The following is a 14,265-nucleotide window of genomic DNA, read 5'->3' as shown; positions in this document are numbered from 1 at the left end:
CTCTGAATGAACTTCAATAACCATGTAGAAAACCCATGTAGTGGTTCTCAATCTGGGCTGTGCATTAGACGCAGCCCAGATTTTAAAACATACAGATGTAAATATATACATGTCTAGGCTCCACCCAAAAGCTCCTAAATCAGAATGTGCTGAGTTGTCTGGTATCTGTATACTTTTTAAATGCCCCAAAAATGATTTTTGATGCAAGGAAGAGTTCAGAACAACTATCAGACCCTTTCATTTCCTTGATTTCCTCAATTACAATGATTTTCACCATCATTCAACTTCAGTCACCCACTTCAAGAGCCACAACACTTCTGAAATCTTTCTTACCTTACAAAAGACTAGACTGCGAATCAGGAGGCCGCAGTTCTAGACTGCATGGGGAAGACCTGAAGATAGGAGTGGCTTAGTAGACGGGGGAAAATAGAAAAATGAGCAGTATTTACCAAAATGTGGTCTGAAGATCACTTGAATCGTGGTACTTATTGAAAAGCATATTCACTAGTCCTATCCCAGATCTAAGGAAATAGACCCTCAGGGGGTATTATTGGCCCAGGAATTTGTATTCAAAGGTGCTTCCTCCTTGGAATCAGTCCATTCTTTCCAGCCTCCCTCCAGGCCTGAATGTGGCAGGTATCTTCTTATTACTATTTCTTCATCTTTCACTTTTACTGACTCCTTCCCATCATCATTTAAAATAATTTAATGTCTTTCAACATTAAAAACTTTCACTGGCTACAGATCCCCATGCAATTATCATCCTTTCATTTTTCAAGGCCACGACTCTTCAAAGGATTGTCAATTCTTGTCTCTTCCTTATTGCCCTTTTCCAATTCTCTATAATCTGGCTTCTGCTCTGCCCTCAACACTCCACTGAAATTGCTCTGGTCAGGAATACGAAAAACCTTTCTGTTGTTCATGCAATGGACCTCATTATTTCTTACTCACTCGAGCTCTGACAGTAGCTGATACTGCTGATAGCTGCATCTTGCTTTACTTCCATGGTCTCTGAGTGGGTTATGCTCTGTCTTTTCCTCTGCCTACCACTTATATGTTGTCATTCCTTAGGATTTCCCAAAAGCTACTCTGGTTGACTCCAAAGTTGAAGTAAAGGGATCTTTAAAAGATACAAACCTGATCATGTCAATCCCTCACTTAAAATTCTTCAGCAGCCTCCTACCACTCTTAGGTTGGAGTACAAAGCCATAAAGACTCCTATGACCTGCTTCCTGACCTCTCAAGCCACTCTCTTGTTTGCTTCTGAGGCTTCATCCACACTGTCCTATACTTTTAGGTGCTTAAATGTGCCATATTTGGTACAGTACTCATCGCATTCCTCCCCCCAGACAATATCTACTTTTCCTTCAAGTCTCGGCTTAAATCAAGGAAGATTTTGACATCGCAGATCAAGTGAGGTCCCTAATTTACAACTTCTTCTTTTAGGTAGCACTTTTTATCATTGTAATTATTTGTAGAGTCATCCATTTTTTAAAAAATTTTTATTCATTTATTTGTGAGGAAGATTCGCCCTGAGCTAAGAACTGCTGCCAATCCTACTTTTTTTGCTTGAGGAAGATTAGCCCTGAACTAATATCTGTGCCAATCTTCCTCTACTTTTTTATGTGGGATGCCTCCACAGCATAGCTAATGAGTGGAGTAGGTCCGCACCCGAGATCCAAACCTGTGAACCTGGGCAGGAGAAGCAGAGCGTGCGGAACTTTAACCTCTCGGCCACGGGGCCAGCCCCTCAGAGTCATCCGTTTTTATTCATACCTCACATTGTGTGATGTTAATCTCCATGAAGGCAGGAAACTGTTCTGTCTTATTTACCATTCTGTATTCGATGCCCAGTGTGTGGCTCACGGTAGGTACTCAATAAATATTTGCTAAATAAGTAAATGAAAGTGTTCTGGTGCTTGCTCTTCTATTTTGTAATTTTTAATTTTGAACCAACTTTATAGTATAGTTGCAAAAGTAGTATTGAGTTCCCATATACCATTCACCCTCCTTGTCCTACTGTTAACATTTCACATAACCACGGTACAATGATCAAAACCAGGAATTTAATACTGGCATAATACTATTTATTCAAATTCCACCAGTTTGTCCACTAATATTCTTTCTGTGATCCAGGATCCCACATTACGTTTGCTATTTTCCTTAGTCTCCTCCAATCTGTTCCTCAGGCTTTCTGGCTTTCATGAGCTTTCAAGAGTAGTGCTGTGTTACTTTATAGAATTTTGTCCCTCAGTTTGGGTTTGTCTGATGTTTTCTCATCACTGGAATAAATTTAAGCATTTTTGGTAAGAATACCACAGAAGTGATCTTGTGTCTTTCTTAGTGCATCAGATTAATGGGCTTAAGATGTCAATATGTCTTACTAATGGTAACATTAACCTTTATCACTTGGTTAAGGTGGTGTCTACCAGGTTTCTCCACTATAAAGTTATTATCTTTCCCTTTGTAGTTAATAAATATTTTGGGAGAGATAATTTAAGACTATACGAATATTCTGATCTTTCTCAAACTCACTAATTTTAGCATCTATCAATGTATCTTGCCTGCACCAATTATTAACAAATGGTTATTTTTATATTTCCTGCTTTCCTACTAATTTATTAATTGGAACTTTTCTGTAAGGAACAACTGCTCCTTATCTCTTATTCATTTATTTATTAGCTTATTTATTTCTATCTGTATGGACTCATGGATATTTATTTTATTCTAGGAGTTAAAATCCAATACTATCATTATTTTATTGCACAAATTGTTCCAGCTTTGGCCATTAGGAGGCTGCTCCTGTGTTATTTGGACTAAACTCTATCCTATTTTGAGCACTTCCTCACTGCTTGACAACATAAGATGCTCTAGGCTCCAGTATTTTTCCTACCCAGCCCTGCCTGGAATCAACCACTTCTCCAAGGAACCCTGGTTCTGTTTATTGGAGAAGTGTTTAGAAATAAAGATCTGGGCACTAGGTATGCTTATTGCTATTGGGGTATCATTGCTTCTAGGTCCTCTCAGCAGACGGAGCTGGGAAATATATATATATGCATGCATATTAACCACATTTATACAGTCACGCACTGCATAACGATGTTTCAGTCAGCGATGGACTGCACATACGACAGTGGTCCTAAAAGGTTAGTACCTTGTAGTCTAGGTGTGTAGTAGGATACACCATCCAGGTTTGTGTAAGTACAATCTATGATGTTTACACAATGGCAAAATAGCCTAATGACGTTTCACAGAATGTATTGCTGTTGTTAAGTGATGCATGACTGTACGTACTTCTACTGTGTCTATGTATTAAATACCATGAGTTCACACTGACATCTTCGATTCCAATCTGATATCAGATGGCTCATTTTAATCTTCCCCCTTTCCTTACTGGCAACTTCTTTCTTCAACAGTGAAAAACTGTTGGCTCTCACTATCTACAATATATTCCCTTACTTGTTCAGTTTTGGTGTATACATAAAGTAGGTTCAGCATTGCTAACTCATAACCCTTTGAGAAACACATTTACTAACTTGTTTACAGAATTTATGTAGAGTTCTCTTTGTCTTTAGCCTTTCAAACATCCAGTCAAGACAGTGTTTCCTAAAGTTATTTAGGATAGTTCTTTTCTTCGCCACTTCCTTCAGTCTGGTTACGTTATTCATTTGTAATACAGTTAGGTCCATTTGTTAGTATTTGTATTCATTCTCTTCTATTTTTATTCTATTTACTCTCAGATGGCTTCACCGATTGCCATGGCTTCACTGATCATCTTTTCTGAGCTACCTAACCAGACACATACCTTATGGAACAACCCCATGTAGATGTCTCTCAGATTTCTCAAGCCTAACATGTCCAAAACTCATTCTCTCCTAGCCTCTTGCCATGAATTTGCCATAGAGTAAAGTATATTAGAACACTGACTCTATAGCCAAACTGACTGGGTTTGATTCTCAGCTCTACAACTTACTAACCACCTGAGTTTGGTTGAGCAAGTTACTCAACTTCTTGGTGCTTCAATTTCCTCATGTGTAAAAGTAGGAATAACAGTACCTACCTCATAGGTTTGTTGTGAGGATTATGGGAGACAATATTTGTAAATATTTAGAATGTATTAGCACATAGTTAGCATTATTTATATATGTTACATATAATTCTTACTCTATTATATTCCATATCTCACTACCAACCCTGAAACCTGAATGCCCTCCCCGACCTCTTTCTTTCCCTTAGTTTCTCTACCCAATCAAATGTCGAAACCTGGTAAATTTACCCCCTTAACTATCTAGTAAATGATCCATCTTCACTTTCACTACTTGGTTCATGTCACTATCATCTCTCACTTTGATTAGTGCCATACCCATCTAATGGGTCCTTGACTTTAGTCCAACATTTTCTTCACACTGCAGCCAGAATGATCATTCTCCACACCCCTTGTCTACTGTGGACACTTTCATTTTATTTTCTGACAAATATTAAAACAAAAATTTTAGTAAATATAGAAAAGCATTAAGAAAGTCACCTATAATGTCATTATCCAGAGATAACTAGTTACTTTTGTGGGGGATATATCCTTTTGGGCTTTTCTATGGAAACACACACACACACACTAATATGGCGTATGTTGTTGTTATATAAGTAATTTTCGTTCTTTTTTTTTTTTGAGGAAGATTAGCCCAGAGCTAACATCTGCCGCCAATCTTCCTCTTTTTGCTGAGGAAGACTGGCCCTGAGCTAACATTTGTGCCCATTTTCCTCTACTTTATATGTGAGGCGCCTGCCACAGCATGGCTTGATAAGTGGTGGGTAGGTCTTTGTCCGTGATCTGAACTGGAGAACCCTGGGCTGCTGAAGCAGAGCTTGTGAACTTATCCACTGTGCCATGGGGCTGGCCCCTAAGTTTCTTTTTTCCAACTTGTATTTTTATTGACAATACTGGGTATATCACTTCATGATAGAAAAGAAAAATATAAATATGCATTGAAAGAAATAGATTCATAGTATATTCCATTGCATGCAATACCCCAAGTTTATTTAACAAGTTCATTATTAATAGACATTTAGAATGCTTTCTTATTTTCTTTCTTTCTTTTTGCTGTTACAGACAACAGCAAACATTGTACCGTTTTGGCATAATTTTATCTGACTATTTCCTTAGGATAAATTCCTAGAAGCAGAACTGCTGGGTCAAAGGGAAGGTAAAATCTGTTCAGGGAGGTTGTATCAATTTACATATACATCAACAACATATGAGAACGATCATCAGCCAACGTTAGGCATTATTCTTTTTAAATTTAATACAGAGAAGGTATTTATTTGCTGCTTTAATATGCAATTCTTAGATAACATGAGACAGAACTTTTTATATTTTCAGCTTTTATATTTTTTCTTTTATAAATTACCCTTTCATATCATTTGTCCATTTTTCTACTGTACTTTTTCTTATTGATCTGTAAGAGTTTTTTATTATAGTGTGCAGTAAAGGATTGACTGAACATGTTTAGATGGTCCAAACTCTGCACATTCCTTGGAAAGATGTGACCCTAGCCTGGCTACTGGGAGATAACCTATAAGCCCTTGGAATATCCTGCCTGCTAAGAGTGTCTCTGTTCACCTGAGGCCTTGTGCCAGGTCAGACAGTTTATGCTAACAATGGGATTTATGGTGGGAACCTTAGAGCATGGTATCAACTTGCCTATGGAGGGGCTGGAGACTGAAGGTCAGCAACTCAGGTGGTCAGTCATGCCTACATGACCAACTTCCAAAAAGTTGGTCACCAAATCATTGTGACCAAGGCTTGGACACCAAGCCTAGGATGAGCCTGGCTAAGGCTTGGAAGAGCTTCCCTGGTTGGAAATACTGCATACATATTGTCACACATCATGGCTGGGAGAATTAAGCACTACCTGCACAACTCCATTGAGAGAAGACAACTGGAAGCTGGTACCTGGTCTCTCCTCGATCCTGCCCTATGTGCTTTTTTTCCGTTGCTGATTTTAATCTGTATCTTTCACTGTTAATACTCATGTTACTGTGAATTTAACAGTTTTGCTGAGTTCTCTAAGTCCTTCTAGCAAATCTGTGAACCCGAGAGTGGTCTTGGGGACTTCTGAACACAGATAGTAACCAGCAACTTCTTTGTCATAACATAAACACACAAATAGAGTCTCCATTTCATCATCTGTCTTTTATTTTTGCTTCGTTTAAAAAAGAGTTAATTAGGGGCCGGCCCTGCGGCTGAGTGGTTAAGTTCACTGGCTCCTCTTTGGCGGCCCAGGGTTCTCCAGTTCAGATCCTGGGCATGGACCTAGCACTGCTCATCAAGCCATGCTGTGGTGGCATCCCACATAGAAGTAGAATGACTTACAACTAGGATATACAATTATGTGCTGGGGCTTTGAGGAGAGGAAAAAAAAAAAGACAGGAAGATTGGCAACAGATGTTAGCTCAGAACCAATCTTTCCCCCAAAAAAAGTTAGTTAAAAAATTTTCTGCATTATAATATATGGGTTTTTCTCCCCCCCTCTAAGTGCGTCTAAGGGTTTGTTTTGTTTTGTTTTTTTCCTTCACAAGTTATGCATCTTAAGTTTTCAATACAAGTGCTACATAAAAACATGAGTACACAAAACACGAGAATATATGGAGAAAAATGTGAGTGACTTCAACTTTTTCATTTCTCACACTTTTAAATAAGTAAAAAAATAGACCATTTTGTCAAGGGACATATTTAAAAGGGATCTGCTCGGCCACATATTAAAACATATTTTAAATTAAAACAAAAATGTATCAGTGTAGAAACTGTCAGAGCAGTAGAAGAAACATTCTACAAACAGATTCGAGTATATACTTGCCTGCAGAATATAATAAAAGTGTCATTTCAATTCAGTGGGAAAATAACTCCACATATGATGGCAAGACAACTGGAGAAAAGTCATAGTCCTATCTAACACGATACCACAAAGTTAACACCAGATAAAATACAGGTAAAAAATGTAAAAAAGAAGATATTTTAAAAATTCTTTAAAAGTATTAGAAGAAAATAAAGGTTAATTTTTTTTAGATTGGCACCTGAGCTAACAACCGTTGCCAATCTTTTTTTTCCTGCTTTTCCCCCCCTAAATTCCTCCAGTACATAGTTGTATGTTTTAGTTGTGGGTCCTTCTAGTGGTGGCATGTAGGATGCCGCCTCAGCGTGGCCTGATGAGCAGTGCCATGTCTGCGCCCAGGATCCGAACCAGCGAAACCCTGGGCCGGCGAAGCGAAGCGCGCGAACTTAACCACTCGGCCACCGCGGGGCCCCTAAAGGTTAATGTTTTAACAAACTTGACATGGGGAACAACTTTCCAAACAATGATACCCACTCATGCCTACACAAAAATAATTTGCAAAAGATATTAGAGGAAAATACGTTAATAATCTTGGGATACGGAGGCCTTCCTATCCCAGAAGAGACACAGGGTCTTCGAGAAGGCTGAGGGCGCCGCTGGGGGTCTCCAGGGCGAGCGCAGGGCAGCCTCCGCCACCCGGACACCCTCGGCCGCCGCCCGCCCTGCCCCCTCGCCTGCCGCCCGGCCGCGGCGCGCCGCACTCACCAGCCTCCGCAGACGAAGGGCGCCCCGGCCGGCTCCGCCCCCTGACGCCACCGCCGCCCGTCTGGACCGAAGCAAGAGAGGGTGATGAGGGCCCTGATGCCTGAGCCAATGACACCCGGTAACTGGGCCCTTGGGGTTGGACCAGCCGCCAGCGCCAGGCGAGCTGTGACGAAAGCCTTCCGGTAATGGCGACCGTGCGGCCCCAGCTTCGGATGCCCGATACGCATGCGCCAGGAGCGCCGTGGGGCAACCGTTTCCCGCAAGCCGAGCTGCGAACTCCCACCAGCGCCCCTAGGTCCCCTTCTGACCAGGGCCTCGCGAACCTGGGAGACCCTGGCCCCGCCCCTAGCCCTCACAGAATTTCTCGAAAGGAGAGGGTTGAGGAGGCCCAGCTGAGGACCCTCCCATAGGCCCTGCCAATCAGAAACGTTGGACTGCCAGGCTCCCGTCCCTGAGGCGACGTCACAAGCCGTCATTCCCTTCAGTCCCGGAATACGCCCTCCAAGCTACCCACCCCAAATTTTATATTGGTGAAACTAAAAATATAATAATAATGAGTGAATACAAATGTTTTCCTTTTGGGTAATACAGATCTACTGCTGAGAAGAATGGAATTCTTTTAATGGGAATAGTATTTTGCTTAATTGGGATTCAAATTTAGTCTTCTCCATCACCAAAATCAATTGCAAAAGTTCATCTTTTATTTATTTATTTTTATTGCCGTAACATTGGATTATAACATTATATAAATTCAGGTGTACATCATTATATTTCGATTTCTGTGTAGATTACATCATGTTCATCACCCAAAGACTAATTACAATCCATCACCACACACGTGCCTAATCACCCTGTTCACTCTCTTCCCTCCCCACTTCCCGTCTGGTAACCAGCAATCCAATCTCTGCCTCTCTGTACATGTTTGCTGCTGTTTTTATCTTCTACTTATGCGTGAGATCATACACGTGTGACGGTCTCCCTCTGACTTATTTCACTTAGCATAATACCCTCAAGCTCCATCCATGTTGTCACAAATGGCTGGATTTCATCATTTCATATGGTTGGGTAGCATTCCATTGTGTATATATACCACATCTTCTTTACCGTTTGTCCCTTGATGGGCACCTAGTTTGCTTCCAAGTCTTGGCTATTGTGAATAAAGCTGCAAGGAACATAGGGGTGCATATATCTTTACACATTCGTGGTTTCGTGTTTTTTGGATAAATATCCAGCAGTGGAATAGCTGGATCGTATGGTAGTTCTATTCTTAATTTTCTGAGGAGTCTCCATACTGTTTTCCATAGTGGTTGCACCAGTTTGCACTCCCACCAGCAGTGTATGAGAGTTCCCTTCTCTCCACATCCTCTCCAACCCTTGTTTCCTGTCTTGTTAATTATAGCCATTCTGACATGCTAAAAGACAAATATCAAGAGAAGACTATAAATAGAATTCTATAAATACTTTCCAAGCAATGAATATGCTCGATTTAAATTATAGACTTGTAGAAATCAGCATTTGCAAGTACCTATTTGAAAAGTTTTGATTTGCATTGCCCTGGTAGTTAATGATGTTGAGCATCTTTTCATGTGCCTGTTGGCCATCTGTATATCTTCTTTGGAGAAATCTCTGTTCAGATCTTTTGCCCATTATTTAATTGGGTTGTTAGTCTTCTTGTTGTTGAGATGTATGAGTTTTTTGTTTATTTTGGATATTAACCCCTTATCAGATATATGGTTTGCAAATATCTTCTCCCAACTGTTAGGTTGTCTTTTCCTTTTGTTGATGATTACCTTGGCTGTGCAGAAGATTTTTAGTTTGACGTAGTCCCATCTGCTTATTTTTTCTATTGTTTCCCTTGCCAGGTCAGACATGATGCTTGAAAATATGCTGCTAAGACTGATGTTTAAGAGTGTGCTGCCTATGTTTTCTTCTAGAAGTTTCATGGCTTCAGATCTTATATTCAAGTCTTTAATCCATTTTGAGTTGATTTTTGTGCATGGTGTAAGATAATGATCTACTTTCCTTCTTTTGCATGTGACTGTCCAGTTCTCCCAACACCATTTACTGAAGAGACTTTCCTTTCTCCATCGTATGTTCTTGGCTCCCTTGTCGAAAATTAGTTGTCTATATATGTGTGGGTTTATTTCTGGGCTCTCAATTCTGTTTCGTTGAGCTGTATGTCTGTTTTTGTGCCAGTACCATGCTGTTTTGGTTACTCTAACTTGTAGTATATTTTGAAATCAGGGAGTGATACCTCCAACTTTGTTCTTTTTCTCAGGATTCACAAAGGTTTATCTTTTAATGCTAGTTCATAATAGGATTTTGTATATGTCATCTTTGAAAACTTTTCAAATAGGTACTTGCAAATGCTGATATCTACAAGTCTATGATTTAAATTGAGCATATTCATTGCTTGGAAAGTATTTATAGAATTCTATTTATAGTCTTCTCTTGATATTTGCCTTTTAGCATGTCATTAAGTGGCAGATTAATCACTTCTAAATTAAGGGTAGGTGGAAGCTCCTCAGTTGCACTAAGTGGATTTTGAAATACAGCAATGTCCTTTGCACTTGTGTAGAGGTCTGAAAATGCTTACTGGAACAGTAGTTTGAGCTTGGAAAATATATCCACTGCTAATTCTGTGTCAAGATATGGATCTCACTTCTTGTTTTAACTTTTGAGAGCACTGAAAGTGTATAAAGCAGCTTGACATTACTTCTGATTCAAACAATGTCGGTTGTCATCAAAATGACTTTACTGCAGTATGAGTTACATGTTATAAGATCTGTTTTGCCTTCTAATTTTACATTGAACTCATTGTCGACGAAAATAATCCATAAACAATCTATAAATGAAAATTTGAGTGAGTTTATTCTGAGCTTAAATCTGAGGATGATAACCCGGGAGAGTCTTTCCACAAAGGAACAGAGCACTCCAAAGAAGTGGGGGTATACAGGTTATATACCCTCAAAGAGGATGTTTCACATATGATTGAAATGTCCCTTTTACAATAGTCACGAGGCTGCTCTGTCAACACAGCGATTGATGGAAACGGCAGATAGGTCTGCTCTCTCAGTGAATGCCGCTGGGTGGCAGGTGTGTTGCCTCGGGCTGGGCAGTCACAGATGAGCACTGCAATCAGTTCCCAGCCTAAAGAAAGATGCTTAATCTTTAAGGAGATGCCAACGTTGGGAGGGGGCGAGAAGTTGCACCTTTATCTCAAGTGCCTTTTGCTCTTGCCATAGGGAATCTTTAAAGCAGATATACAATGCATGCTCAACGGCCTCGGTCAGGCCCTTTTGGAAAGACAAGGTCAGGCCGAATTAGGTTTATACAAAATGGCTTCCTCATATACTCAATATATGCTATTACTTGCCATTTTTATTTGTCATCATTAAGAAACATTATCAAGTTTTCAGCAAAAGCTAGTATCCAAGGCCATTCAGTGTTTGATAAGTGGTTGAGGGCAGTTCTTCTTGTTTAGAAAAATTTCAGTTTCAGCCTTGGGGTCAAATCTTAATAAACTTTACTGCTTTCAAGTCATCTAATTGCTGTGTAGTAGGGAAAGTCAGGCTATTTAATTTCTATTTTTGACAAAAATTCATGAAACTAACAATGGTTAAGTCCATGAGAGCCAAAAAAGTTCACCATTGGCGCTACTGGTTCAATAACCCATGGTAGATTCAAATATTTTCCACAAAGGATCTGCTTAGCAAATTCCACTTGAGGTTGTACTGTTGGGGGTTTCCTCAACTTTGAAAATATTCTCTCCTGAAGTTGCTCTACGCAGGCTACTCATAAAACCTAATTCTTCAGTCACTTCAAAATTGGCATTGACTGCTGAATAAACGAAGAACAACTGAATGGTATTTGTAACATGTGTTGACTCAATAAGAGTCAACCAAACTTTCTTTGGTTATATCCTTATTTTCATTTTTTATTTTTGTGAAGAAATTCTGGTGTGATGAGATATTCCGCTTTGAATTTTCTAATTTTTCTGACTGTTGCTTTCTGAGGCAGTTATCATGGTAATGTCTGGCCTGTATTCAGCTTGCTTGTAGGATCCAAAGTGAGTAAATGGTCTGGCAGGTTCCATGTAGGTTACAATGAACACACGTGTAGTTCTAGGAGACAAAAGTCTAGGTACAGTGCGATTCAGCTGGGTCCTCTCTTTAGAGTCTTGCAAGGCCAAAATTAAGATGTCAGCAGGGCTATGCTCCATTCTGAAGGCTCGGGGGATGAATCCAATTTCAGTCTCATTCAGGTTGCTGGCTGAATTCAGTCCCATGTAGTTGTAGGACTGAGGTCCCCCTTTCCTAGCTGCTGATCACCAGGAGCCAGTCTTCGCTCCTAGAAGCTGCCCACATTCCTTCTCCTGCTTTCCTTGTAGCTCCCCTCAAGCAATGGCAGGCTGAGTCCATTTCATGCTTTGAATCTCTTCAACTGCCTCTTCTTCTGCATTTCACTGAGGCAGTCCTGGTGTTTTGAAAACACCAAGGCAACTCATAGTTTCTAAAGGACAATAGGGCAGAGACTCAGCTTTTTGATCTAGAAGTCTCATGCCAAAGTAGGAACCAAAGAATGGACTCCAGGTTACTTGCAGCAGTGAGTACCTACAAAATTCATGAGTGTGCCCACGGGGGGCGGGGGGGGGGAGTAAGGAGCTTTGAAATGAAGAGTTAAAACTTTATGTTATTTTTCATTCTAAAATCCTGAGGTCTCTTGTTTTATTCCTATTAAGGTGCAAGTTCTTTAGTGGGAGCGGCTGATCCTTGTTATTGATGTCTGATACAGAGCCAGGAATAGTGTAGTCTTCCTCAGTAGGCGATTATAGAAGGAATGAATCAAAAAAGATGCAGTTACGAAGGTCTAGGATATACTGTACAAATATCTTAAAAGCAAAAAACAAAAACAAGAACCAATAACTCAATAATAAATATTTACAATTCGGCATCATTAATTGGCACAAGGAAACTGTGAGCGTGGGTATCTGAAAAGATGAGATGCCATCCTATAGAATATTATTCTTCAATAAAAAAGAATAGAGCACTGTTACATGCTAGTACCATGAACCTTGAAAATGTTATGCTAAGTGAAAGAAGCCAGTCACAAAAGGCAATATGTTGTGTGCTTCCATTCTATGAAACGTCCAGAGCAGGCAAATCCAGAGAGACAGATTTGTGGTAACCAGGCTCTGGTGGGAGGAGGAAATGAGGAGTGACTGCTTATGGGTACAAGATTTCTTTTTGGGGTGATGAAAGTGTTCTAAAATGGATTGTGGTGATTATTAAATATATAAAAACCATTGATTTGTACACTTTAAATGGGTGAATTGTATATGAATTATATCTCAGTAAAGCTATTTCTATTTTCAAAAAGAAAACAATTAGTGAGTTTGCTAATATGGGAGCACAGGAAATCACAGAATATGGGACAGTGGAATCACATTAAATAAAGTGGCAGCCAGAAAGCTTTGAGGAACACATTTTGAGAGTTCTTTCTTCAAGAGGACAAGCCAGGGGCTCAGCTGTCCCAGGTGAAAGAAAAGGTCTTTTGGACTTGATTTTCATAGAAGGAAGTTTGAGACAGATTTGAGAATTTCTAAGATTTCCATGGTTTTCAAGTTCACACCCAGCAGTCAAGAATGTCTGGAATCTTCCAGTCCCCGTCTTTGAGGCTGTTCCAGCAGGTCAGGGTAGATGTGAGATGGCTGCTGTGAGGGTTCAAACATCTGAAGGATGGTTAAACAAAGTAATCTCTCAAGTTTATAGGCACGAGAAGTCAATGAATTAATAAAATCACCTGGAAGACCCTTAAAATTAAACTGTGTCATGGGGCCCAACCATGTAACTATCTTTAAAATAGTCATTTTGCTAAGAGACTGATGAGTTTCCAAAGTTACTCCGTATGAACCCTAAGGCGAGGTACAGAGGTGACCCAAGACCCTCATTTCCACACATCCAAAATGAGTCTCCCCTCCATATCATTCAGACTAGTAGGTCCTCTAGTAAGAAATAGGACAGTGAATGCTTAAAGTTACTTGAGTGGGGGCCAGCCCAGTGGCCCAGTGGTTACGTTCGGGTGCTCTGCTTAGGCGGCCCAGGGTTTTGCCAGTTCCGATCCTGGGTGCAGACATGGCACCGCTCATTAGGTCGTGCTGAGGCAGTGTCCCACATAGCACAACCAGAGACACTCACAACTACAACATACAACTATGTACTAGGGGGGCTTTTGGGAGAAGAACAAGAAAAAAAGAAGATTGGCAACAGTTGTTAGCTCAGCTGCCAATCTTTAAAAAATAAGTTACTTGAGTGGGTGAAATCACATGGAAGTTAAAATATAATTCACTTTGGCTTCTATCAAGAAGTGTCATGTCAATTTTGCAGGGAGCCTTTAGAAAATCAATTTAGAAAAAGGGCGCAAGGTATTAGAAACAGGCACTTGGCATACCCCAGATTAGCTCAGTCCAACAAAAGCATAATGTGAACCACATATGTAATTTAAAGTTTCCTACTAGCCACATTAAAAAAGTAAGCAGCAGGTGGAATTTATTTTGATAATATAGTTTATTTAACCCAAAATGTCAAAAAAATATTGTCATTATAACATATAATCAACATAAAAATTATTGATCAAATATTATACTTTTTAAATGTACTAAGCCTTGAAA

General features: G+C 39.9%; 1 protein-coding gene across 3 annotated transcripts in view; it reads right to left on the bottom strand.

Annotated features, from left to right (window-relative positions):
• ZNF713 (zinc finger protein 713) overlaps nt 1–7,928 on the bottom strand; it is a 43,632-nt gene extending 35,704 nt beyond the window's left edge. For all 3 annotated transcript variants that reach the window (XM_046665200.1, XM_046665202.1, XM_046665203.1), the window contains exon 1: nt 7,596–7,928. The gene's annotated coding sequence lies outside the window, so the exon portion shown is untranslated. The remainder of the gene's footprint in view (nt 1–7,595) is intronic.
• Between the last annotated feature and the right edge of the window lie 6,337 nt (nt 7,929–14,265).

This window comes from Equus quagga, chromosome 7 (assembly GCF_021613505.1).
Source record: "Equus quagga isolate Etosha38 chromosome 7, UCLA_HA_Equagga_1.0, whole genome shotgun sequence".
NCBI classification, from domain to species: Eukaryota; Metazoa; Chordata; class Mammalia; order Perissodactyla; family Equidae; genus Equus; species Equus quagga.
The sequence above is the reverse complement of the archived record's forward strand: the minus strand, read 5'-3'. Positions and strand labels throughout refer to the sequence as shown.